Source organism: Chiloscyllium punctatum, chromosome 41 (assembly GCF_047496795.1).
Source record: "Chiloscyllium punctatum isolate Juve2018m chromosome 41, sChiPun1.3, whole genome shotgun sequence".
NCBI lineage: Eukaryota > Metazoa > Chordata > Chondrichthyes > Orectolobiformes > Hemiscylliidae > Chiloscyllium > Chiloscyllium punctatum.
This window is the reverse complement of record NC_092779.1, coordinates 65,224,917-65,248,033: the sequence shown is the minus strand read 5'-3', so window position 1 is coordinate 65,248,033 and position 23,117 is coordinate 65,224,917. Positions and strand designations below refer to the sequence as shown.

The 23,117-nt window shown below is 45.9% G+C and overlaps 1 long non-coding RNA gene across 2 annotated transcripts in view; it reads left to right on the top strand.

The window, feature by feature from the left end:
- LOC140465093 (uncharacterized) overlaps positions 1 to 20,566 on the top strand; it is a 36,505-nt gene extending 15,939 nt beyond the window's left edge. For both annotated transcript variants that reach the window (XR_011955093.1, XR_011955094.1), the window contains exons 2-3: positions 12,758 to 12,864; positions 18,826 to 20,566. This is a non-coding gene — a long non-coding RNA (uncharacterized lncRNA). The remainder of the gene's footprint in view (positions 1 to 12,757; positions 12,865 to 18,825) is intronic.
- Positions 20,567 to 23,117: the final 2,551 nt, after the last annotated feature.

Sequence of the window (23,117 nt, the reverse complement as noted above, 5' to 3'; positions counted from 1 at the left end):
GAATAAATGAGGACAGGATCTCAAAAAAGCAGATTTCTGCAATCAGTGGAGTCATCAGGATCTGGATATCATGAGCATTTTACTGTGGAAGGAGAAAGGGCTGTCTGTTCTATCTCTGGGAAAATATCTCCAATACTTTTGTGAAGCAACATGCAGAAAGATGTTCAAATTTGTGGTTGAATCGCCCATGGGCGATTTGGCCTGAGTGGGAGCACAGATTTATCCAGATTATACATAGTCTCTTTGCAGGAACTGTCAGATTTAGTCCCAATCACTCACTTCATAATGTTAACCTGTAAACTCCTAATTTTCAACTTCCTGCGAAATTTTCATTAAAATTCTTTGTGAACTCAAATTCCAGCACATTTTCAGGTGGAATGTTCCAGGTTCTGACAACTGTCTGTTCATCCAGAAACTGCTGACGTCCATGTTGACTCTGGGGTTACAAAGGGCTGAGCTGAAAGATGAGATGCAGTTTTTGAGCTCCCATTGTGATGCATTGGAACAGGACATGAGGCTGAGGGCAGTGTAGGTGTGACCAGACAATGAAAATGACAGGGCTGCACTGAGTGTTGCTTGACTCAATGAGTGTGTTTTGCAGTTGGATGAAAACGGAGGGAGGTGAGACAGGGAGATGTTGAAGCTGAAACTCTAGTTTAGTTCAGGCCATTGAAAAATTCACATGGTCCCAATGGGAACAGCCAATTTGTAAGTGATATCTGCAGAGTATTTGTTAAGTTTTTAAAATATAACGTATCAGCTTAAGTAAAGATTGGGGTTTTTGATATATAATGGTAATGTTTGAAGTGAAGGAAGGTTGAAAGCTCTTTTAAATTCTCTTAATGGGAGTAATTAGCTGAATCTAGAGAGACGTTGTGACAGGAGCCCTCAGACCCGTGGTGTGCTCCTCTTGTACAATGTGGGAAATAAGGGATACTTTCAGTGTCCCTGACGGCTATGTGTGCAGGAAGTGGGCCCACCTACAGCTACTGGGAAACTGCTTTTCAGACCTGGAGTTATGAGTGGAATCACTGTGGAGCATCGGAGAGTGTTATGGACAGCACGTTTACTGAGTTCGTCACACTGCAGGTGAGGGTTACACAGGCAGAAAGGGAATGGTTGACCATCAAACCAAATAAAAGGCTCAGGAAGGGAGTGCGGGAATCCCCAGTGATCATCCACTTCTCAATCCTGCTTGGGATTCTGTTGGGGGTGAATGCGTGGAGTGGCTTCTCGGGAAATCAGCAACAACCAGCTTCATGATACTACAGATAGCTCTGCTGTACAGAACCGGAGGAAAGACAGTGGCAGGGCTATAGTGACAGGGGATTCAATGGTCAGGGCTACAGGTAGGCACTTCTGTGGCCACAGACATGAATCCAGGATGGTATGTTACCTCCCTGGTGCCAGGATCCGCGATTATCATGGAGCAGCTGCAGGATATTCTGGAGCTGGAGTGTAAAGTCAGTGGTTGTGGAACACACCAATACCAATGACATCACTAAACAAAGGGATGAGGTCCTGAAAGCTGGATATAGGGAGATTAGGGATACAGTAAAATGTAGCTCCTGAAATGAAATAATGTCAGACTTACTCAGTGCCATGTGCTAGTGAGAGCAGGACTAAGAGGATAGATCAGCTGGACGTGTGACTGGCGAAATGGTGTACCAGAGAAGGGTTTAGATTCTTCAGGCATTGGGACCGTTTCTGGGTGGGTCCTGTACCAGCCTGACTGGTTACCCCTGGGCAGAGCTGGGAGAAATCTCCTGGTGGAGGCTTTTGCCAGTCCCATTGGTGCGGTTTTAACTAGTCTAACAGGGGGATGGGAACTAAAGTGTAGGCTTAGATGGGTCAGATTCAGGACAGGGAATGGGAGGTAGAATATTAATGATGTAGTCAGCGGCTCAGAAAGTCAAAGGAAAGGAGGATGAAATGAAGATTGAGTCCCTCTTCATCCATCAGTCCTGCCATCCCAGGAATTATAGTCAGCAAAATATGGAGCTGTACAGCTCTCTGACTCTAAGTGCTTGAAATCCACAATAAAAACAAAACGTGCTGGAGATCCTCAGGTCGGGCAGCATCTGAAATGCTGACAGAAACATTGCAGCCTTGAAGAAGTGTTTAGATGATCACACCAGGTACTACAATATCGGTTACACGCTGAGTGCCATAACGTGGGACTAGAATTAATAGGTGCTTGATGACCAGCATGAATATGATGGGGCTGGAAAGGTGATGTTTCGGGTCAGGACTATTCATCAGGGCTGACAAAGGGTTCCGACCCAACATATCAACCTTCCTGCTCCTGTGATGCATCCTGACCTGCTGCACTTCCCCAGATCCACATTGTATGGACTCTGACCTCTAGCATCTGCAGCCCATAACTATCACCACATCCCAGGACTCCGGCTGGTGACCCTCCTTTACTCTCTCAATAACCAGGAGAGCCTTCCTTGGGAAAGGGGAACAAAGGTATACACTGTACTTCAGGTGTGATCTCACCAAGGCCCTTCCAGAAAGGGATCCCTGCTCCTGTACACGAATCCTCTCACTAGGAAGGTCACCCATCATTTACATTCTCCACTGCTTCCCACTCCTGCCTGCTTCCGAAAAAGAGGGAATCGCAGAGAAACATGGAATCAAATGAGGTCAGAGTCTCTGGTATAAAACTGTTGAACACAATGCCCCCATCTTCTACATACTGGCCATCAAGCACACGTGCCTGGTGTGATAATCTAACCACTTCTTCAAGGCTGCAATGTTTCCTGCATCTGTCAGCGTTTCAGATGCTGCCAGACCTGCTGAGGATTTCCAGCACTTTCTGTTTTCTCTGTTGTGTAGTACTGAATGGGGGGATTTGCAGTTGAGAAATTCAAATTGAACTTCATGTTCAGTTTTGATAGTTACTTGATCCGTGCCGATATGAATATGATTGACCTTTTCATCTGGATGGAAAGGTGTGCATTCTGTCCGTGGGCGAATATTTCAAATATCAGTGTGACTGGGAAAAAAGTACTGAGACAGTGAAGTCCATGTTAGCGTGGGGACTGTGGAGAGAGATTTCATTGGTTTTTGAAAGTCTAAAAAAATCATGGCACATTTCCCAGGAACAGTTAAGCCACTGGTTTTGTATGAGGACAATTAACCATGAAACCAGAAAGACAAAAGGATTCCTGCATCATGGAAAAAGCTTTGAAAATGGGATTGTTGTTAGGGGGTAAATTATTGATCGTGGATTGTAATCCATTGTCATTGTCATATCTGTTCCAACGCCGTGGGGAAACACTGGAAATGTGATCAATGCAGTGTAGGGTTCAGTTATTAAACTGGAAAGGGTGCAGAAGAAATTTACAAGGATGATGCCAGGGCTCAGGGGTCTGAGTTACAGGGAGAGGTTGGACAAGCGAGGGCTTTTTTGTTTAGAACAGAGGAAACCGAGGGGGAATTTTTTAGAGAAGTTTAAAAGATCATAAGAGGCGTGGGTAAGGTGAATGCACTCTGTCTTTTTCCCAGGGAACCAAGGACTGGAGGGCATCAGTTTAAGGTTAGAGGAGAAAGAATAAAAGGGAAGCTGAGGGGCAACTGTTTTACACAGAGGGTTGTACGCATATGGAATGAGCTGCCAGTGGAAGTGGTTGAGGCGGGTACACTAACAACATGTAAAAGGCATTTGGACAAATACATGGATAGCAAAGTGTCAGAAGCAGATGGGCCAAGTGCAGGGAAATGGGGTTAGCATGGATGGACATTCTGATCGGCATGGGCCATTTTGGGCCAAAGGGCCTGTCTCTGCTGTAGGATGCTGTAACTAAGTGCATTTGCTATTTCTCCCACGAACTCTGTTGGTATCCTGGGATGTATTCCATTAGGGGAAGGAGACTTGTCTACCATTAACGCCATTAGCTTTCCCAGCTCTAACTCTTTCATGATAATGGTCGTTTCTAGATACTCACCTTCCTCAGTCTCCTTATCAATTACTGGCATGTTCTTCGTGTTCTCCACTGTGAAAACTGACTGCTGTGTACTCATCTTCCTGAACCCTGCTGGATAGGAATTACAAGGCACAGAACTCCGAGAGGTCTTCTTTGAGTATTTATTGATGAGACATGGTAGTTACCTGGGTATTTTACGTGCAAAACGCCTTTAGGCAGGATCAGGTCCGATACGGCTCCCATTCTTCTACCTTTGTGATTTGTGACTTTGCATAGAGACTGTCTCTCAGGATTAACTCCATGTCAACAACAGTTAAAAAGTCTAGTTCAGTTCAACTCTGGTTAAACCACACACCCCTCCCCCCACACCCCCTTGGCTCCCTCAAGTATCTGACAGGCACTTCAGTTTCAGTGGGGCTGTCTATCGGGATGCTGATGTGGAGGAGCCGGGGTTGGGGTGGGGTGGACAAAGTTAAAAACCATACAACACCAGGTTATAGTCCAATAGGTTTATTTGGAAATACAAGCTTTTAGAGTGTGCTGTGATTTTTAACTTGATCAGGATTATCTCTCTGGTAACTGTTAAATGCTTCAACAATTACAGAGGCCATATGTTCCCCAAACAATAGGTTTCCCTCTAACAGTGTAAACTGCTATTCTGTCCCTGGGGAGAGCTACTCATCACTATTTATACCCAATCCCATCAAGCTTTCAGTTGACCTTTGAAGTTTTTCTAATCTCCTAATTTCTCCTTGGTCTTTGCCAATTTGTATGCCTTCTGTTTCAATTTGATAGACTCCCTTATTTCCTTAGACACCCACGGCAGCTTACTCCTTTTCCTAAGTCCTTCCTTTTCACTGATATATATTTTTGCTGAGCACTTCGAAAAATTGCTTTGATATTCCTCCACTGTCTGTCAACTGTCCCACCTTAAAGTCTTTGCTCCGAGTCTATATTGCCAACTCCTGCCTCGTCCTATTGTAGTCTTCTTTGATTAAGCACAGGATCTTCGGACTGGATTTAATCTATCTGCTTTCCATCTGTGTTCTAAATTCAACCAGATTTATCACGCGGTTTTTGTCAGATTACGAGGTGAGGCGATGTTTCCTGGGTGTTTTGGTTTTCATTATCAGTGACCTTGGCTTTGTAACAAAGTACAGGATAGATATTCACAACAGAGTAGTCTGGACGCTGTGAATGTACCACACAGTCTATAACTATAAATCACTGTTACCCCTCAGTTTAAAATTGCAAAATCATTATCTTCTACACAGTTCCTCACTATCTCAGTTTTGAATACTATTCCACTTGACTATCCTACATTTTTTGAAAATCTCCTTTGGTGAAGGTGGTGAGTTTTGGATTCCGCTTTCCAGTTACTACCGTAAGAAGATAAGCCCTGGGCACAGGAGAGGCAATGCAGCCCTTCGAATCAACTCCACCATTTAATACCATGATGATTGAGCTCACCTCGGTCTCAGCTGGATTTTCCTGCCTGCGCTCTCTCTCTCTCTCTCTCTCTCACCCTTCAGCTCATTTCAAATTAAAAATCTGTATCTGTCCATTAAATTTGCTCATTATCTTGGCATCCACTGCGTTTTGAATAGGGAATTCCACAGATTCATAACACATCGAGATAGGTACATTCTTCTTCATGAGAATAAAATAGAATCCCTACAGTGCAGATTCATCCATCGAGTCCACACCAATCCTATAATTCAGACTCACCCATTCCCAGTATTTCCCATGGTTAATGGCTTAATCTGCACATGCATGGACACTGTGGTTTGGCATGGCGAATCCACCTAACCTGTACATCTTTGGACTTTGGGAAGAAACTGGAACACCGAACAAAACCATGCAGCCACTGGGAGAACGTGTAAACTGCACCCAGTCACATAAGGCTTGAATCAAACCAGGGTCTCTGAAGCTGTGAGGCAGAGGTGCTAGCCACTGAGCCACCTCTGCCTAAAACTGCTTCCCCTTCTTGCCCCCTACACCCCGCAATTGACTGAATCTATATTCCTTACGTCAGAAACTGGGTTGTCTAACCAGATGTCTCAGTAAAACCCAATGATAAACCATATGTCCTGTCTGTCTGAATGGGGATCCTATACATAACACCCTTCCACCCCACACGTTTCATTCACTATACAGAGACAGGGCTCCAGTGACTTCATGGGGACTGCAACTCCCATAATTCCTGAGGCAGGGACCACAGGTGTGTGGGTAAACCCGCACTGTATATGTACAGAATGTGGGCCGGTTTTGGAGCACATGTTTTGGGGTAATTAGGGGAAAGTATTTCACACTGTGATTGGCTAGAGGAGGAACGTATCTGCTTGTAGTATTGATCAGTTGGGGGGTCAAAGTGTCACTACACCCACGTGGGACCACTCTCCATCCCCAGTTCTTTGTAATGCTCGGAATAAACTAATGGGAAACAAGGAAGAATGTGACCCATTCTCCCAGAATGAAAGTTCCTCTTCTGTCCAGGATCTGCCACCTCCTTTTCTGTTTCCATCTGTTTCATTCTGCTGTTACATTATTGACTTGCAGCAACTGAAGGGAAAGCAAGTGAACCCAGAAAGGGTGCAGAGTCGAACCAGGGACGGGAAGTGGAGGCATGGATCTGTTTATCAGTAACTCCATGAGAATGAGGAGGGTGTACATTAGGGGCACCAGAGCCAGAATGGTAGGAGAGGGTAATTGGGCTGGAAAGGTAACCGCTTTGGGGGAAGAAAGGGGAAAAAGATATTCCAGAGAAACTAGAATAGTCTGTTCTGAATTTCTAATCTGTGCATATTCCTTTACACAGGGTGCTAGATGGTGAAGATTTGCAGACTGAAATCTCAAAATCATGTGCAGATAGTGATTAAGTTACCCAGTATTTGAAGAACCAAAGATGGAGAATCACTCAGACAAAACCCCACAACATTCCCCCTCACAGCATTGTCGGTCTATCTGCACCAGATGGACTGTGAATGGTTCAAGACAGCAGCTCACTACCATCTTCACAATGGTAACTAGTGATGGGGTATAAATGCTGGCTGAGCCAGTGATGACCATATCCTAGAAATGGGTTCTGTCTCTGGTTGCTGAAACCCAGTTGATGTTACTGCAGGATGATGAGGGACGCTGAGTGTGTCCTCCAGGAAGAGCACCATCACATTACCCCTGCCTCCACCCAGCAATAACACAGCAACATCGCTGGTATAAAAGGCAGTGAAGCCCAAGGAGGACTGAAATATAGTTCTTCGTGGTAAAGTCATGAAAGCAGATTGGAACAGAGCAGGAACAGGGGATTGAGCTGGATGGTCAGCTGTTTTCCATTGAATGGTGGAGCCAGATTCAAAGGCCGAATGGCCTTCTCCTGCTGCTATCTCCCAGGTACATATACATATATTAATTATTTATATAGCCATGGAGCCCGGGTAGGAAGAAGTAGTCAGGGCAGGGATTCTGCAGGAGATTGCAGTTCCTCCTCAGTTTTCAATGAGGGATGGTTTGATGGATTTTATTTAACTTTTGTCTTTAACGCAAGGTTTGTGAATTTGTTTTCTTTTGAAAAGTACAAGCTCATTCCACAATAAATAAAACTTAAAGAATCGAAACTATCTGCATATAACAGTTTTTAAAATTTCAAATGCCCTTTAAACAAAATCCTGTCTACTCCCGGACACCATCACGTTTCAGTTACTCAAACTCCAGGGAAATATTCCTTCCCTCTCTGAACCTTTGGTTTGATTTAACTACTTTCAGTTCTCGTTCTGTGAGCTGTGAAGCATTTTTCTCCCATTTCTCCTCCCCAGAAGTGTTATCTCACCCAGCTGAGCAACCTTCCCACCATCAACATCATTATTCCATTATTTTGCTTTTTGTTAACGTATAATCGCCTGCAGTAGCACACCAGTGTCATTAGTTGAATATTTACAAACAAAGCCCATTATGGGCAAAGCAAACCATTACAAGTGACAGAGTGGGAAGGGACTAAATCAAAGTAGAGTTGGGGGTGAGGGGGTGGCGGTGGCGGTGGAGATAAAGCACTGTATCCCCTGTGGTGCCCACCTTTATCTAATGGCATAGAGAACATTGATACACACCACATGCTCCTCCTCCAAGGACACCCTGAGAATATTCTTTGTCCTCAATCATAGAATATAATCCCTACAGTGTGGAAGGAGAGCATTGGTCCATCAAATCCCACCAACCATCTGAAGAACATCCCGCCCAGGGCACTCCATCCCTGTAACACTGCATATCCCATGGCTGATACACTTAGTCTGCAAATTCTGAACACTGTGGACAATTTATGACGATCGATCCACCTAACCTACATATCTTTGAATTGTGGGAGAAAAGCAGCGCACATGGAGGGTACCCACACTATTATGGGGAGAATGTGGATACCCCACATAGGCCGTTGACCAAGGCTGGACTGCAACCTTTTACCTGGTGCTGTGAGACAGCAGTGCTATGATCACAATTTAAATCAATACAGATGAACCCTGCCCCTTGTCACATTGCTGTTTGTGGTGACCTACTGCCCAGAGAGGCATCCTGAGGTTCAGAAAGTGGCAATATAAATTCAGTCAACTCCAGCCCAGTTAATGTGGTTAACAACAACATCAATACTCCAGCAGTGTCATCATGTACAAGGTCCACCCCTGACTCTGATGGACAGTAACTGCAGAATCAGAGTCCTGCAGTGATGTGTGAACTCTACCCCACACGGAGCAGGGGGATGACCACTTCCCTGTGTGCACTCACTGGGCGCTCAGTCGTGTTGAGTCTCAGCAAATCCCTTGTCACACAGAGAGGGAAACATCTCCTACCCAGTGTGAACCCGCTGGTGTCTCAGGGGGTCAGGATGAATCACTGAATCCCCTCTCACACCCTGACCATCTGAATGGCCTCTCCCCTGTGTGGGCTCACTGGGGTCTCAGTGGGGCAGGATGAATCACTGAATTCCCTCTCACACACTGACCATCTGAATGGCCTCTCCCCCTGTGTGGGATCACTGGGGTCTCAGGGGGTCAGGATGAATCACTGAATCCCCTCTCACACACTGACCATCTGAATGGTCTCTCCCCTGTGTGGGCTCACTGGGGTCTCAGGGGGTCAGGATGAATCACTGAATCCCCTCTCACACCCTGACCATCTGAATGGTCTCTCCCCTGTGTGGGCTCACTGGGGACTCAGGGGGTCAGGATGACTCACTGAATCCTCTCTCACACCCTGACCATCTGAATGGCCTCTCCCCTGTGTGGGCTCACTGGGGACTCAGGGGGTCAGGATGAATCACTGAATCCCCTCTCACACCCTAACCATCTGAATGGCCTCTCCCCAGTGTGGGCTCACTGGGGACTCAGGGGGTCAGGATGAATCACTGAATCCCCTCTCACACCCTGACCATCTGAATGGCCTCTCCCCAGTGTGGGCTCACTGGGGTCTCAGCAGGTGGTGCATTTGAGTGAATCTCTCCCCACATTGGGAGCAAGTGAATGGTCATTCTCCAGAGTGAGCTCGCTGGTGTTTCAGCAGATCAGAGGACTGAGTGAATCCTTTCCCACACATGGAGCAGGTGAAGGATCTAAATCCATTGTGCCCCCTCTGGTGCCTCAGCAGATTGTAAGATCGAGTAAATCCCTTCCCATACGTGAGGCAGGTGAACAGCCTCTCCGCAGTGCGACTGTGTCAGTGAGTGTCCCACTGGGAGGGGTAAGTCAATTTCTTCCCACAGTCCCCAAATTTACACAGCCTCACCCTGGTCCCGTTACATTGGTGTCTTCCCAGATCACATGACCGGTTAAATATTCGACCAGCTGCCTAACATGGGAATGATTTCTCTGAGCTCGGAATGCTGCTTTCCCCTTTTATGTTACTGATAAGGATCAGGACCTGCAGAATTGGACAACTCTGCAGTTGATGTGATGTTAAAGCTGAGTTTTCCATCTATGAACTCTCTCTCTCTGTGAAACAAGTTTTTTCCTATCATTACTCCAACTGCCAACACCAGCTCTCCCTTCAGCTCTCCTGAATGTCTAAATTTGGACTAATGCAAAGACCTCAGGAATGTGCTTTTCTCTCATTTGTTTCTGAAAGTAAATTGGAGCCATTTTGAATAAATTTATACACTTTACCAGCAGAACTCATGCCTACTCTGTCATTTACGATTTGTAACCTCTGGGAAATTTGTTACAATCTTCGACGACCGTTATAATGCTCTGCCCACTTCTCTGGAGCCAGGATAAGTCAATTCTAACAATTACCAATAGATTGTATCTGAACAGAATGTCCCCACAACAGGAGGCACTCTGACACTCAGTGCCCATCATTTAAGTTATTTTTCTTAAAACCCCTCATGTGTCTGGCAAAACAATTGAAGATATTTTATACAGTTGCCTTTCAGTCTCAATTGCCACTTCCAGTCCATGAAGCAGCCAGTAACACGCCATAGCGACTTGAATTCTAACAGCAGCATTGCCTTGGCAGAAGAGATTGAGGAGAATGAAACTGTCTTCTCTGAACTATCTAAACATGAAACACTTCAAATGAACGAAAATCTTAAAGAGATCAATATGGTAGACACAGCAAGGATGTGTGCCCTGGCTGGTGTGTCTGGAATGAAATCAGCACTAACTGTGGTATCTTTACCCAGCATCCCCTTTAGCTGCATAAATGTTTAAGACTTATTTGCTGCTCTAATTCCATTGTTTTGATCACTTCCATTTGTAACTGCTGTAATGTTGACAGCCATGCAAATTTATAACATTTGATTCAATCCATTCCAAAACCATCTCTGTATCTGTGTCTCATTTTTGTTCACTGAGACCCTCATTCAATCTGACATCTTTACAAACCCTGCCCTGATATTTCCTTAGAGGGCTCAGAATAAAATGTTCACAGAATGTTAATGCTGAAAGGAGGCTGCTTAACTCATCAGCTCTCCAAAGGTAAGAGGGCTGAGAGGTAAATAAGAGGCTGTGTGGGGTTGGTAGGATGGGAACTCGGAAGGCAATAGGTAGATGTAGATGGGAGGTATGATGAGAGGTTGGAGTGGATAATTGGGAAGGAAGATGGACAGGTGGGACAGTTCAAGAGGCCAGTGTCGAGTTGGAGGGTTGGATCTGAGATAAGGTGGGAGGGAGGGGAGATGGGCAAACCTTGATGCCGTGTGGTTGAAGGGTCCCAAGATGGAAGATAAGGTGTTATTCCTCCAGGCGTCGAGCGGCTGGGATTTGGCAATGGAGGCAGCCCAGAACCTACATGTCCTTGGTGGAGTGGGAGAGGGCGTTGAAGTGGTCGGCCACAGGGTGGTGGAGTTGTTTGGTGCATGTGTTCCAGAAATGTTCTGAATCAAGTTGGCGTTCTGATTCCCCAATGAAGAAGAGACCACATCGAGAGCAAAGGATAAAATAGGTGAGGTATCTGGACGTGCAGGGAAATCTCTGCTGGATATGGGAGGATCCTTTGGAGCCTTGGATTGACGTGAAGTGAAGGTGTGGGCACAGGTTTTACACCTCTTGAACTGGCAATCAAAGGTGCTGGGAGTGGATGGTGGGTTGGTGGGGAGCATGGATCTAATGAGGGAGTCGCAGAGGAAATGGTCTTTGTGGAATGCTGAAAGGGGTGGGAAGGGAAATATATCTCTGATGGTGCGGTCTGCTCGAAGGTGGTGGAACTGGCAGAGGATGATGTGTTGTATCTGGGTGGAAGGTGAGGACTGGGGGGTTCTATCCCTGTTGCGTTGGAGGTGTGGGGTTCAACAGTAGAGGTGCAGGAAGTGGAGGAGATACACTGGAGAGCATTGTTGACCACATTGGAGGGGAAATTGTGAATCGTTGAAAGAGGAGGCAATTTGGTATGTTCTGGAGTGTTCTGCCAGCTTGCATCAAGTTTCACTGGAACACTGCAGTAAGCTTGAGACAGAGATGTTGGCCAGTGAAGTCTTGTGTGTTAAAGAGCAGGCAACTGGAAGCTCAGGGTCTTTTTTTCAGCAGAACGTAGATCATCAGCCACCATTTCCACCACCGCCACTGAGATGCTGCCAGACACAGGTTCCTGTCCCCTCCATTAACAGCTATGCACCCTCCCAGCAAGATCATTCTCCACTCCTTTGTATTTCCAAATACTCCTGTCTCTCTTTGCACTCCATCTCAACCTATTATTTACTCTTTATCCCCTATCTCCTGCAGTCCAAAGATATGCAGGTTCGGTAAATTGGCCAAGCTACATTTCCCGTAGTATTCTGGGATGCATAGTTTAGGTGCATTAGTCAGGGGAAATGTAGAGCAATAGGGTCGGGGAATGGGTTGGGCTGAGATAATCATCGGAGGGTGGGTGTGAGCTTGTTGGGCCGATGGCCCTGTTTCCACACGGTGGCTGGGAAAATTTAGAATTCCTACAATCGGATCTAAGGAAGGGTCACAGGTACCGGAATGACCCTTGGTGTGTGAAGGAGATGGAAACGGGAAAGGGGAAGTGGCAGTGGAAACCGAATGAAATGCATCAGTTTAGACTGGGAGGGGTTTAATTACACTCTGTTCAGGTCGCTAGTCCTGAATTAGAAACTCCTGCTCCCACGTTTGCAGCAAATGGGAAAATGTCTGTGGCCCTCAGGCAATGATAGGTCCTGGGTTATGGCCACCATCTTTATTGGGGGCAAGGTACAGCGAGGCGCATGGACATTTCCTCTTCCGGGGTGGGGGCGGGGCGATTTGAAGAGGAGCATTTACACATCAGACACATACCAAGGAAATATTTGTCTTTGATATTCATCTTGCACTGACTGTGAGCTTTGTCTTGTGAACTTTTTTTATCAGATATTAATTGAGAATAATTGACACCAGGATCGCAAAAGCATGTTTCTACAGTCAGCGGAGTCATCAGGATCTGAATATCATTGGCATTTAACTGTGGAACGAGAAAGGTTTGTCTGTTCTGTCTGTTGAAAAGTAGCTCATATTTTTAGGTAAAAACAAAGTCCTGTGGCCTAACATTTCAACTCCCCTCCCACTCAGCAATGACATGGAGGTCCTGGGCCTCCTTCACCGCTGCTCCCTCACCACCAGACGCCTGGAGGAAGAACGCCTCATCTTCCACCTTTGAACACTTCAACCCCAGGGCATCAATGTGGACTTCACCAGTTTCCTCATTTCCCCTTCCCCCACCTCACCCCAGTTCCAAACTTCCAGCTCAGCACTGTCCCCATGACTTGTCCTACCTGCCTATCTTCCTTTCCACCTATCCACTCCACCCTCCTCTCTGACCCATCACCTTCATCATCACTCCCACTCATCTATTGTACTCTTTGCTACGTTCTCCCCACCCCCACCCTCCTCTCATTTATCTCTGCACCCTGCAGGCACCTTGTCTCTATCCCTGATGAAGGGCTTTTACTGCTCCTCGGATGCTGCCTGAACTGCTGTGCTTTTCCAGAACCACCCTATTCCAGACTCTCATATCTTTGTCAAGCAAATACCAGAAAGATGTACAAATTCATGGTTGGATCACCCTTGGGGTATGTGCTCTGTTTTGGGCCTTGCAGCTCGGGAAGAGATATTGGTCTGAGAGGGAACATAGATTTATCCAAACTACACCTCGACTCTTTGCAGGAACTGTCATGTTTTGACCCAGTCAACCACTTCATGACTTTAACCTGTGAACTCCTTACTTTCAATTCCCTGTAAATTTCCCATTAAAATTTCTTATGGACTCAAATTCCAGTACCTTTTCAGGTGAAATGTTCCAGGTTCTGACAACTGTCTGTTCATTCAGAAACTGCTGAGGTCCATGTTGACTCTGGGGTTACAAAGGGCTGAATTGAAAGATGAGATGCTGTCCCTGAGCTCCCATTGAGATGCATTGGAACAGTTCAGGAGGCTGAGGGCAGTGTAGGTATGAGCAGACAATGAAAATGACAGGGCTGCACTGTGAGGGCTGCTTGGCTCAATGAGTGTGTTTTAGAGTTGGGTGAAAACAGAGGGAGATGAGACAGGGAGAAGCTGAAGCTGAAACTCAGTTTTAGTTCAGGCCATACAGAATTTCGCATGGTCCCAATGGGAACAGCCAATTTGTAAGCGATACTGCGGAGTATTTGTTAACAGTTTTTAAAGTAAAATATATCAGCTTAAGTAAAGATTGGGGCTATTGATTATAATGGACATGTTTGAAGTGAAGGAAGGTTGAAAGCTCTTTTAAATTCTCTTAATGGGAGTAACTAGCTAAATCTAGAGAGACATTGTGACAGGACCCCTCAGACCCGTGGTGGGCTCCTCTTGTACAATGTGGGAAATAAGGGATGCTTCTTGTGTCCCTGACGGCTATGTGTGTAGGAAGTGTGTCCATCTGCGCTCCTGGGAAACTGCTTTTCAGATCTGGAGCTGTGAGTGGACCCACTGTGGACCATCTATGATACTGAGAATATTATGGACAGCACGTTTAGTGAGTTTGTCACACTGCAGGTGAGGGTTACACAGGCACAAAGGGAATGGGTGACCATCACATCAAGTTAAAGGCTCAGCAAGGGAGTGCAGGAGTCCCCATTGATCATCCCCTTCTCAAACAGATATTGTATACTGGTTGGAATTCTGTTGGGGGTGAATGGGTGGGGTGGCCTCTCGGGGAAATCAGCAACAGCCAGGGTCATGACACCACAGATAGCTCTGCTGCACCGAACAGGAGGAAAGACAGTTGCAGGGCTATAGTGACGTGGGATCAATGGTCAGAGTAAGGACAGGTACTTCTGTGGCCATAGACATGAATCAAGGATGGCATGTTACCTCCCTGGTGCTAGGATCTGTAATAGCATGGAGTGGCTACGGTGAGTTCTGCAGCTGGAGGGTAAATAACCAATGGTTGTGGAACACACAGATACCAACGACATCGCGAAACAAAGGGATGAGGGCCTGAAATATGTATAAAGGAAAATCAGAGATATATTAAAATGAAAAGTAATAATGTCAGACTTACACCCAGTGCCATGTGCTCGTGAGAGCAGGAACAAGAGGATAGATCAGCTGGATGTGTGGCTGGAGAAATGGTGTACCAGAGAAGGGTTTAGATTTTCCAGGCACTGCGACCGTTTCTGGGCTAGGTGAGACTTGTACCAGCCTGACTGGTTACCCCTGGGCAGGGCTGGGAGAAATCTCCTGGTGGGGTGATTGCCAGTTCCATTGGTGAGATTGTAACTAGTCTGGCAGGGGGTTGGGAGTTAAAGAGTGGCTTAGATGGGCCAGATTCAGGTCAGGGAATGGGGGATAGAGTATTGGTGATGCAGGCAACAGCTCAGAAAGACAAAGGAAAGGAGAATTAAACAAGGATTGTGTTCTCTTCATCCATCAGTCCTGCCATCCCAGGGGTGAGAGTCAACAAAATATAAAACCATTTAAATGTCGATGACTCTGAGTGCCTCAGCAAAATCGTGCAAATCTGCAATAAAAACAAAAAAAAATTGCTGGAGATCCTCAGCAGGTCTGGCAGCATCTGAAATGGTGATAGTTGCAGGAAACATTGCAGTTTTGAAGACGTTGTATAATGCCATCCCACAACGTCCACTACTCCAGGCAAAATGTCCTCTGCCCCTCCTTATGGGTCACATGTTTCAATACTGGCATCACCCTTATAAATCTTTTCTGGACTTTTTCAGGTTTCCCAACATCTTTCCTATAGCAGGGAGACTAGAATGTAAAGCAGTCTGGGCATTCCAAAAGTGGCTGAGCTGATAAACTGTACAACCGAAACATGATCTCCCAACTCCTATACTCAATGCACTGCCCAATAACAGCTAGCATACCAAACAGCACCTTCACCGACCTGTCTACCTTCAGCCCCACTTTCAAGGCACTATCAAACCACTCTGCACAGTGTATTTGTTCGTCAACACTTCCCAGGAACTTGTTATTATGGCGCTGAGTCCTATCTTCCTGAAATCAGGGAGACTAGAATTGAATGCAGTATTCTAAAACTGGCCTCACCAATGCCCTGTACAGCCACAACGTGACCTCCTAACTCTTATACTCAGTGACAGAATCCATACAGTGTGGAAGCAGCCCATTCAGCCCATGAGACCTTACCAACCATCGGAATAGCATCCCACCTGAACCATGTGACCCAGCATTACCCACAGTTAATCCACCTAACCTGCACCTCTTTGGATTTTTTGAGGAAACCAGAGCGCCCAGAGGATGCCCGTGCAAACACACAGAGGGAGAATGTGCAAACACGACACAGAGTGGAATCGAACCCAGGTCCCTTTATTGATGAGTGCACAGACCAATAAAGGTCAGCTTCGCAAATGCAGTCTTCAGCCAGTCTCCCTGAAACTCTACTTTCCAGGAACTATGCAGTTCTGAGCACTTCAGAGCGATTGAAAGTGAGGAGGAGAAAACAGGAACAGGGTTGAGTTGTAGATCCATAAAATAACTCTCTGTTCCCCCCTCTCTGTTTCCCTCCCCCTCTGTTCCACTCCCCGTTCTCTGATTCTCCCCTGCCTCTGCCTGTCCTCCCCTGCCTCCATCTCTGTCCTCACCTGTGCCACCCCTCTGAATCCCCACATCCTCTCTTTCCCCCCACCCTCAGCCCACCCTCTCTGCCTACTCTCCCCTCCCTCTCACCTAGTTCTGTATACCCCAGCCACAGGGAAAGGACCTTGTCTATTTGCCCTACCCATGACCGGCTGATTTTATAAATCTCTATCAGGTCACCCCTCAGCCTCCGATGCTGCAGGGAAAACAGCCTATCCAACGCTGGCAACATCCTTGTAATTCTTTTCTGACCCCTTTCAAGTTTGAGAACATCCTTCCGATAAGAAGGAGACCAGAATTGCTGGAATATTTCAAAAGTTGCCTAATCAATGTCCTGTACAGCCACAATATGACATCCCAACACCGATACTACATTCTCTGACCAATAAAAGAAAGCATACCAACTGCCTTCTTCACTATCCTATCCACCTGTGACTCTACTTTCGAGGAACTATGAACCTGTATTCCAAGGTCTCTTTGTTTCGCAACACTCCCCAGGAACTTACTATTAACTGTAAATGTCCTGTTAAGGTTTGCTTTCCTAAAATGCAGCATCTCACATTTTTCTAAACTGAACGCCTCAGCCCATTCGCCCATCTGATCCAGATCCCATTGTACTCTGAGGTAATCTTTTTCACTGCCCACTACTCTGCCAATTTTGGTGTCATCTGCAAACATGCTAACAATCCCTCTTATGTTCACATTGATATAAATGGCAAACAGTAGTGGATTCAGCACCGATCTTTGTGACATTCCATTGGTCACAGGCCTCCAGCCTGAAAAGCATCACTCCACCACCACTCTCTGTCTTCGACCTTTGAACCAGTTCTATATTCAAATGGTTACTTCTCTCAGTATTCCATGAGATCTAACCTTGCGAACCAATCTCCCATGAGGAACCTTGTCGAACGCCTTACTGAAGTCCGTGAAGATCATGTTCACCTCTCTGCCCTCATCAATCCGCATTGTTCCTTCTTCAGTAAACTCAGTCCAGTTCATGAGACATGATTTCCCACGCAGAAGGCTGTTATTGATATCCAGGACTTAACTCTGTACATTGGGGTCTGTGTCGCCCAGTTAAAGGAGGTAATATTCTGGATAACGTTCACGTACACCAGCTTTGTGTTGTTGACTGTGTACTGGGTCTTGTTAATAACACCAACACAGGTGAGTTCCTTTTGAAAGGCAGTCCCTATATCCCTACCCCCTCCGACCTGCTCTGTCTCCTCCATCCCCACCGTAGACAGTAAGTACGAGGAGCTCATGGAGTTTCCATGTGAGTGAGGTTGAGCAAATCTTCCTTTCTTTCCACCACCCCACTATGAAATGGTGGTAGTGTCCTTTCCTCTGGACCAAGAGGATCGGGTTCAGAGTTTGGTAACAGCAGCTTTGAAGAGGATGATTAGAAAACATGCCCAAGCCACCAGGCCATACTGTCTCCCAGCTGTCCCTGCCTGAGCCTCCAAACAGAACCATCCTGTCGTTTCTCATCTGTCAGACTCTCCCATTACTCAGTTTGTCCAGGATCCCCTCCTGCTGCTGCACTGATCCTGTCCCTCACTGACCTGTCCATCCCCCAGTGTCCTCCACATTCATTCATTGTTTACAATCCCATTATTTCGCGTCCTCCAGCCCCTCCCCCTCCACTCTATTGGGCAGCAGCTGCTGTCAATCACCCAGGCTCCTGTGTGATCGAGAGCATGTTCCGTTGGAAGGGAGATCAGAGCACGGGTGCAGTGCTGGCTAGTTGTTGGCGCGTATGTGCAGGGCAGGTCAGTGCCAGGGAGGGAAGCTGTGGGATTAATCTGTCATTAGCAGCTCCCTTCCTTCTTTCTTCTGAGGACACGACCCAGGGGAATAGCCCTTTGCCTGGTGTCCTGACGAGTGGCCAAAGTATCAATGGGGGAGCATTTTGCAGCAAGTTGTCAGAACTCTTATGAATAGTCAGGATTGTTATGGAAAATGACAAGAATGGGCCTCTAATTGGAGTTCTAATTTGGTTAATTTTAGTTCAACCAGATATGATTTGGCCAGTGTGTGCAGAATGGTTCTCATCACAGAATGGGGGTTCTGGGAGATGGGGGGAGGATTCACCAACACCCTGGAGGCTCCAAGTCAAACTCATTGATTTGGTTCTTAGTCTGCAGACAGCAGCTCGGAAACTGAATTCAAGGCGAGGAGAGAGATTGTGAGAACTGGGTGTGGAGGAAAGGAGGAATGAGATTGGTTTGGATTTCAGTTAAGAAGAGAGAGAAATTGTTAGACTGAGATTTAAAGCTTTGGGGGAACAAGGAAACTACAATTTAATACTATCATTGTCTTATAGAGTTCCATCCTGTATTAACTTGTTTTTTTTTCTGTTGTAGGGTACGGAAAGGGTGGATTTGCAGATGAGAAATTCGAATTGAATTTCATGTTCAGATCTGATAGTTACTTGATCTATGCCGATCTGAATATCATTGGCCTTTTCATCTTGAAGGAAAGGTTTGCATTCTGTCCGTGGGCGAATATTTCAAATGTCAGTGTGACTGGAAAAAGTACTGAGACACAGCCAAGTCCATGTTCACGTGCTTTGTGGCTTTGAATGGAGGCTGGTTGTCAGGATTATCTCCATGGCAACGGCAGTTGAAAAAGTCTAGTTCAATTCAGCACTTTGTGTTTAAACAACACACCCCTCCCCAACACCTCCGTGGCTCAGTCAAGTACTTGACAGGTGTTTCAGTTTCGGTGGGGTTGTCTGTCAGGATTCTCATGTGGAGGAGCCGGTGTTGGAATGGGGTGGACAAAGTTAAAAATCACACGACACTAGGCTATAGTCCAACAGGTTTATTAGGAAGCACTTGCTTTCCAAGCACGATGTAATTTTTAACTTTATCAGGTTCATCTTTATGCTGACAGACTTCTTCAGATAAGTACTTCAACAATTAAATAGGCCATATGTTCCCCACGCAATAGGTTTCCTCAAGCATTGTAAACTGCTATTCTTGCTCTGGGGATAGCTACTCATTTGTATACCCAGTCAAAATCCCATCAAGCTTTTTGTTGATCTTTAAAGTTTTTCTAATCTCCTAGTTTCTCCTTGGTCTTTGCCAATTTGTATGCCTTCTATTTCAATTTGATAGACTCCCTTAATTCCTTAGATACAAATGGCAGATTACTCCTTTTCCTACAGTCCTTCCTTTTCACTAATATATATAATTTTGCTGTACACTTTGAAAAATTACTGCCTCATCCTGTTGTAGTCTACTTTGTTTAATCACAGGATCTTGGGATTGGACTTAATCTTCCAGTTTGCCATCTGTGTTATAAATTCAACCAGACTTCTCACATATCCTCAAAGTGCCTCTTTGGATTAATCCTAATCTTCTCAGCCAAGGTTTTTTCATGTCCACTTTTTCGCCCTCCTGATTTCCATCAAAGGTAAACTCCTATCTCCCCTATTGTGCGCCAGGGACTCCCTTGATCCCCGTTGCCTGTGCCTGAGCCACGCATCCCTCTTTTTTCCACTCAATGCCTGAATATCTCTTGTCATCCTGGGTTCCCCATTCCTGCCAAACTTTCCCTTCACCGTCACAGGAAATATAGTCCTTGAACTCTAGCTATCTCACGTTTAAAGGCTTCCCACGAGCCAGCGGGCCATTTACCTGCAAACAAATTACTCCAGTCGACCCCTGCAAGCTTCTGTCTAATCCCATCAACAATCCCCTTGTCCCAATTTAGAACTTGAACCTGTGGACCAGTTTTGTCCCTCTCCATAGCTATTTGAAAATTAATAGGACGATGGTCACTGGTCCCAAAGTGCTCCCCCACAGTCACCTCAGTCAACTGTCCTGCTCTGTTTCCCAAGAGTTGTTCGAGTTTTGCCCCTTCCCAAGTAGGACCCTCTACATACTGCTGGAGGAAACTTTCCTGAATTCACTTATCGGATTCCACTCCATCAAATCCCTTCACACTCTGGCAGTCTCAGTCTGTTACAAAAATTAAAATCCACTCTTATGACAACCATATTGCTCCTGCATGTCTCCCTTCTCCCTGCATATTTGTTACTCAATTCACGTTGACTATTTGGAGGCCTATAGTACAACCCCGGTGACATCATCATCCACTTCCTACTTCTTTGCTCCACCCACGAAGCCTCACTGGGTGATTGGTCAGTTATTTTATCTCTGATTACTGCTGTGATAATCCCTTAATCAGAAATTCAACTCCTCCTCCCCTCCTTCCAGCATCCCTGTCCCGCCTAAAGCACCTGTACCTGATGCATGAAGCTGCCAGTCCTGACCCTCGCTTAGCCATGTTTCTATAAAGGCTATATTATCCCAATCCCATGTTCCTATCCACGCCATTAGTTTATTGGTCTTACCTGCCAACCCTCTTGCACAGAAATAAAAGTAGTTTAATCCAACATGCATTCCTTACTCCTTATCATGTTCCAGCCTGACCTGTCTCTTCAATTTATTGTTTCTGATTACTGTATCTCCGACCAGCCTCGTTCTTGCCTCCCTGATCATGAGGGTATCGCTCCTCGCCAATATAGTTTAAATCCTCCCTTGTCGCATGAACAAAATTCGCCAACAAGATACTGGTCCCCTTCCCAGTGCATGCACCACCTGTCCCTCCTGATCAGGTCAACTCTGTCACAGAAAAGACTCCAATGATGTAAAAATCTGAATCTCTCTGCCCCCCACCCCCGCACCAATTCTTTAGTTATCTATTTATCTGCCATATCCTCCTGTTCTTACTTTCATTAGCTCATTACAATGGAAGTAATCAGGAGATTACCACCGTCAAGGTCCTGGTTTTTAACTTTTCTCCCAGCTCTCACTAATCACTCTGTACGACCTCATTCCTACATCTACCCGTGTCATTTGTGCCAACGTGCATAATGATTTCTGGCTGCTCCCCCTCCCCCTTGAGAATATTCTACAGCCGCTCGGAGACATCCTGGACCCTGGAACCTGGGCAGTAACTCAACATTCTGGATTCCCATTTGAGGCCACAGGATCTCCGATCTGTCCCTCTAACAATCGACTCTTCTGTCTCTAAGGTCCTGTTAACTGTTACCCTTTCCAACTGTGCCCCAGAGTCAATGGTAGTGCCACCAACCTGGCGACTGCTGCTTTCCCCTGGAATGTATTTCCCCTGAACAGTATCCAAAACGGTGTAATTGTTTTCATGGGGAATTGCCACAGGGGATTCCTGCATTCTCTGCCTACTCCGTTTGCCATTCCAGCTGGTTGCCAACTTCCTCTCTGTCTTGAACACAACAGGGAGCAAGGACTCCTGTTGGATTAAATTGCCCTTATTTAAATGCATCAGGACAGATAGGTAAGCCTGATGTACTCATAGCATGGATCTTAACGCGGGACTGGGATATTATACTCATTACAGAAACATGATTGGGGCGAGTCTTGGGTGTGACCACAACAGGAAAGCTCTTATCTATGAAGTTCTCAATATCTCAGATGATCCTGAGTGCATCCAGCTCCAGCTCTCGAACACGGTCTCCCAGGAGTTGCAGCTGGGTGCATTTTCCACACGTGTAGTTACCAGGGACTGTGGGAATTTCCCTGAGCTCCCCACATCCCGTAGGAGGAACGTTCAACAGTCCTAACTGCCATCTCCATTGCTGCAAGACTAAAGTTGAAAGGTCTTTATTTGATCTTGCCTGTAGTTTTCGCTGAGCTGCTGCTGTCCAAAACCTCTTGAGCCAAACATTACTCCTGACTCTGCTACGAACCGCATGTCTCTCTACCCCTTCACATTTAGTTTTGGTTTGGGAAGGAGGGAGACACTGCAGTGATGTAGTATTTGGGCATTAAGCACTCCTTGACACCTGGCCACTAACTACCTGCTCTCCATCCAAGATCACTGATTGGCCTTGGAAGATGTCTTACTAAGATTTTCCTTCTGGTAGTGCTAACTGCGCTGATGCTAATCTTCACCCCGACAGAAAATCTGCGTTGTCACAGTCCCTTGGTCCTTTCTGTCTAAGAGTACTGCATTTATTAATTCCTTGAATCCATTGACTGCATTCCAAACTGTGTCTCACTCCACAGCGAGCGAGGTTGATGTTCCAGTGAATACAAGGCTATTGTAAAAATGATACAATTCGACATAGGGACAACAATATGTCTATCCCCTTACTGAGTCTGCTTTTCCACTCAATTCGGTGAGATCGATTTTGATAATTCCCCCCATTCCACTTGTCTATATTTTCCCCATAAACCTTGTATGAAAATCAGTCTGCCTCAATCCTAAAGATATTTAATGAGCCAGCCTCAACAGCCCGAAGAATTTTCGAAAATGATTTCCCTCTCACTGATGTGAGACTTGGTGGTCTTTAACCCCATGCGGTATTTCTAGCACTCTGTTTGAAAGTTGTATGAATATTAGATGTTATCCTGTCCTATCACACCTTCTCTGTGGCCAAAGGCAAAACAAAAATGAAAAGTTAAGAGACTGTAATCTCCTCACGTCAGCCTAAGATACAGCTCATTCTGGTCTGTGCATTTGCCTACTCTTTATCCCGCAAAAACTTCCAATTCATTGCCAGCTTCTGTATCAATTCACTCAAGGATCACACGGTCACTCTCCTTGAATCCAGGAACTCCTTCTTCAAACTGAAGATCGGAAGAAAGTCAGTGTTTAACATATT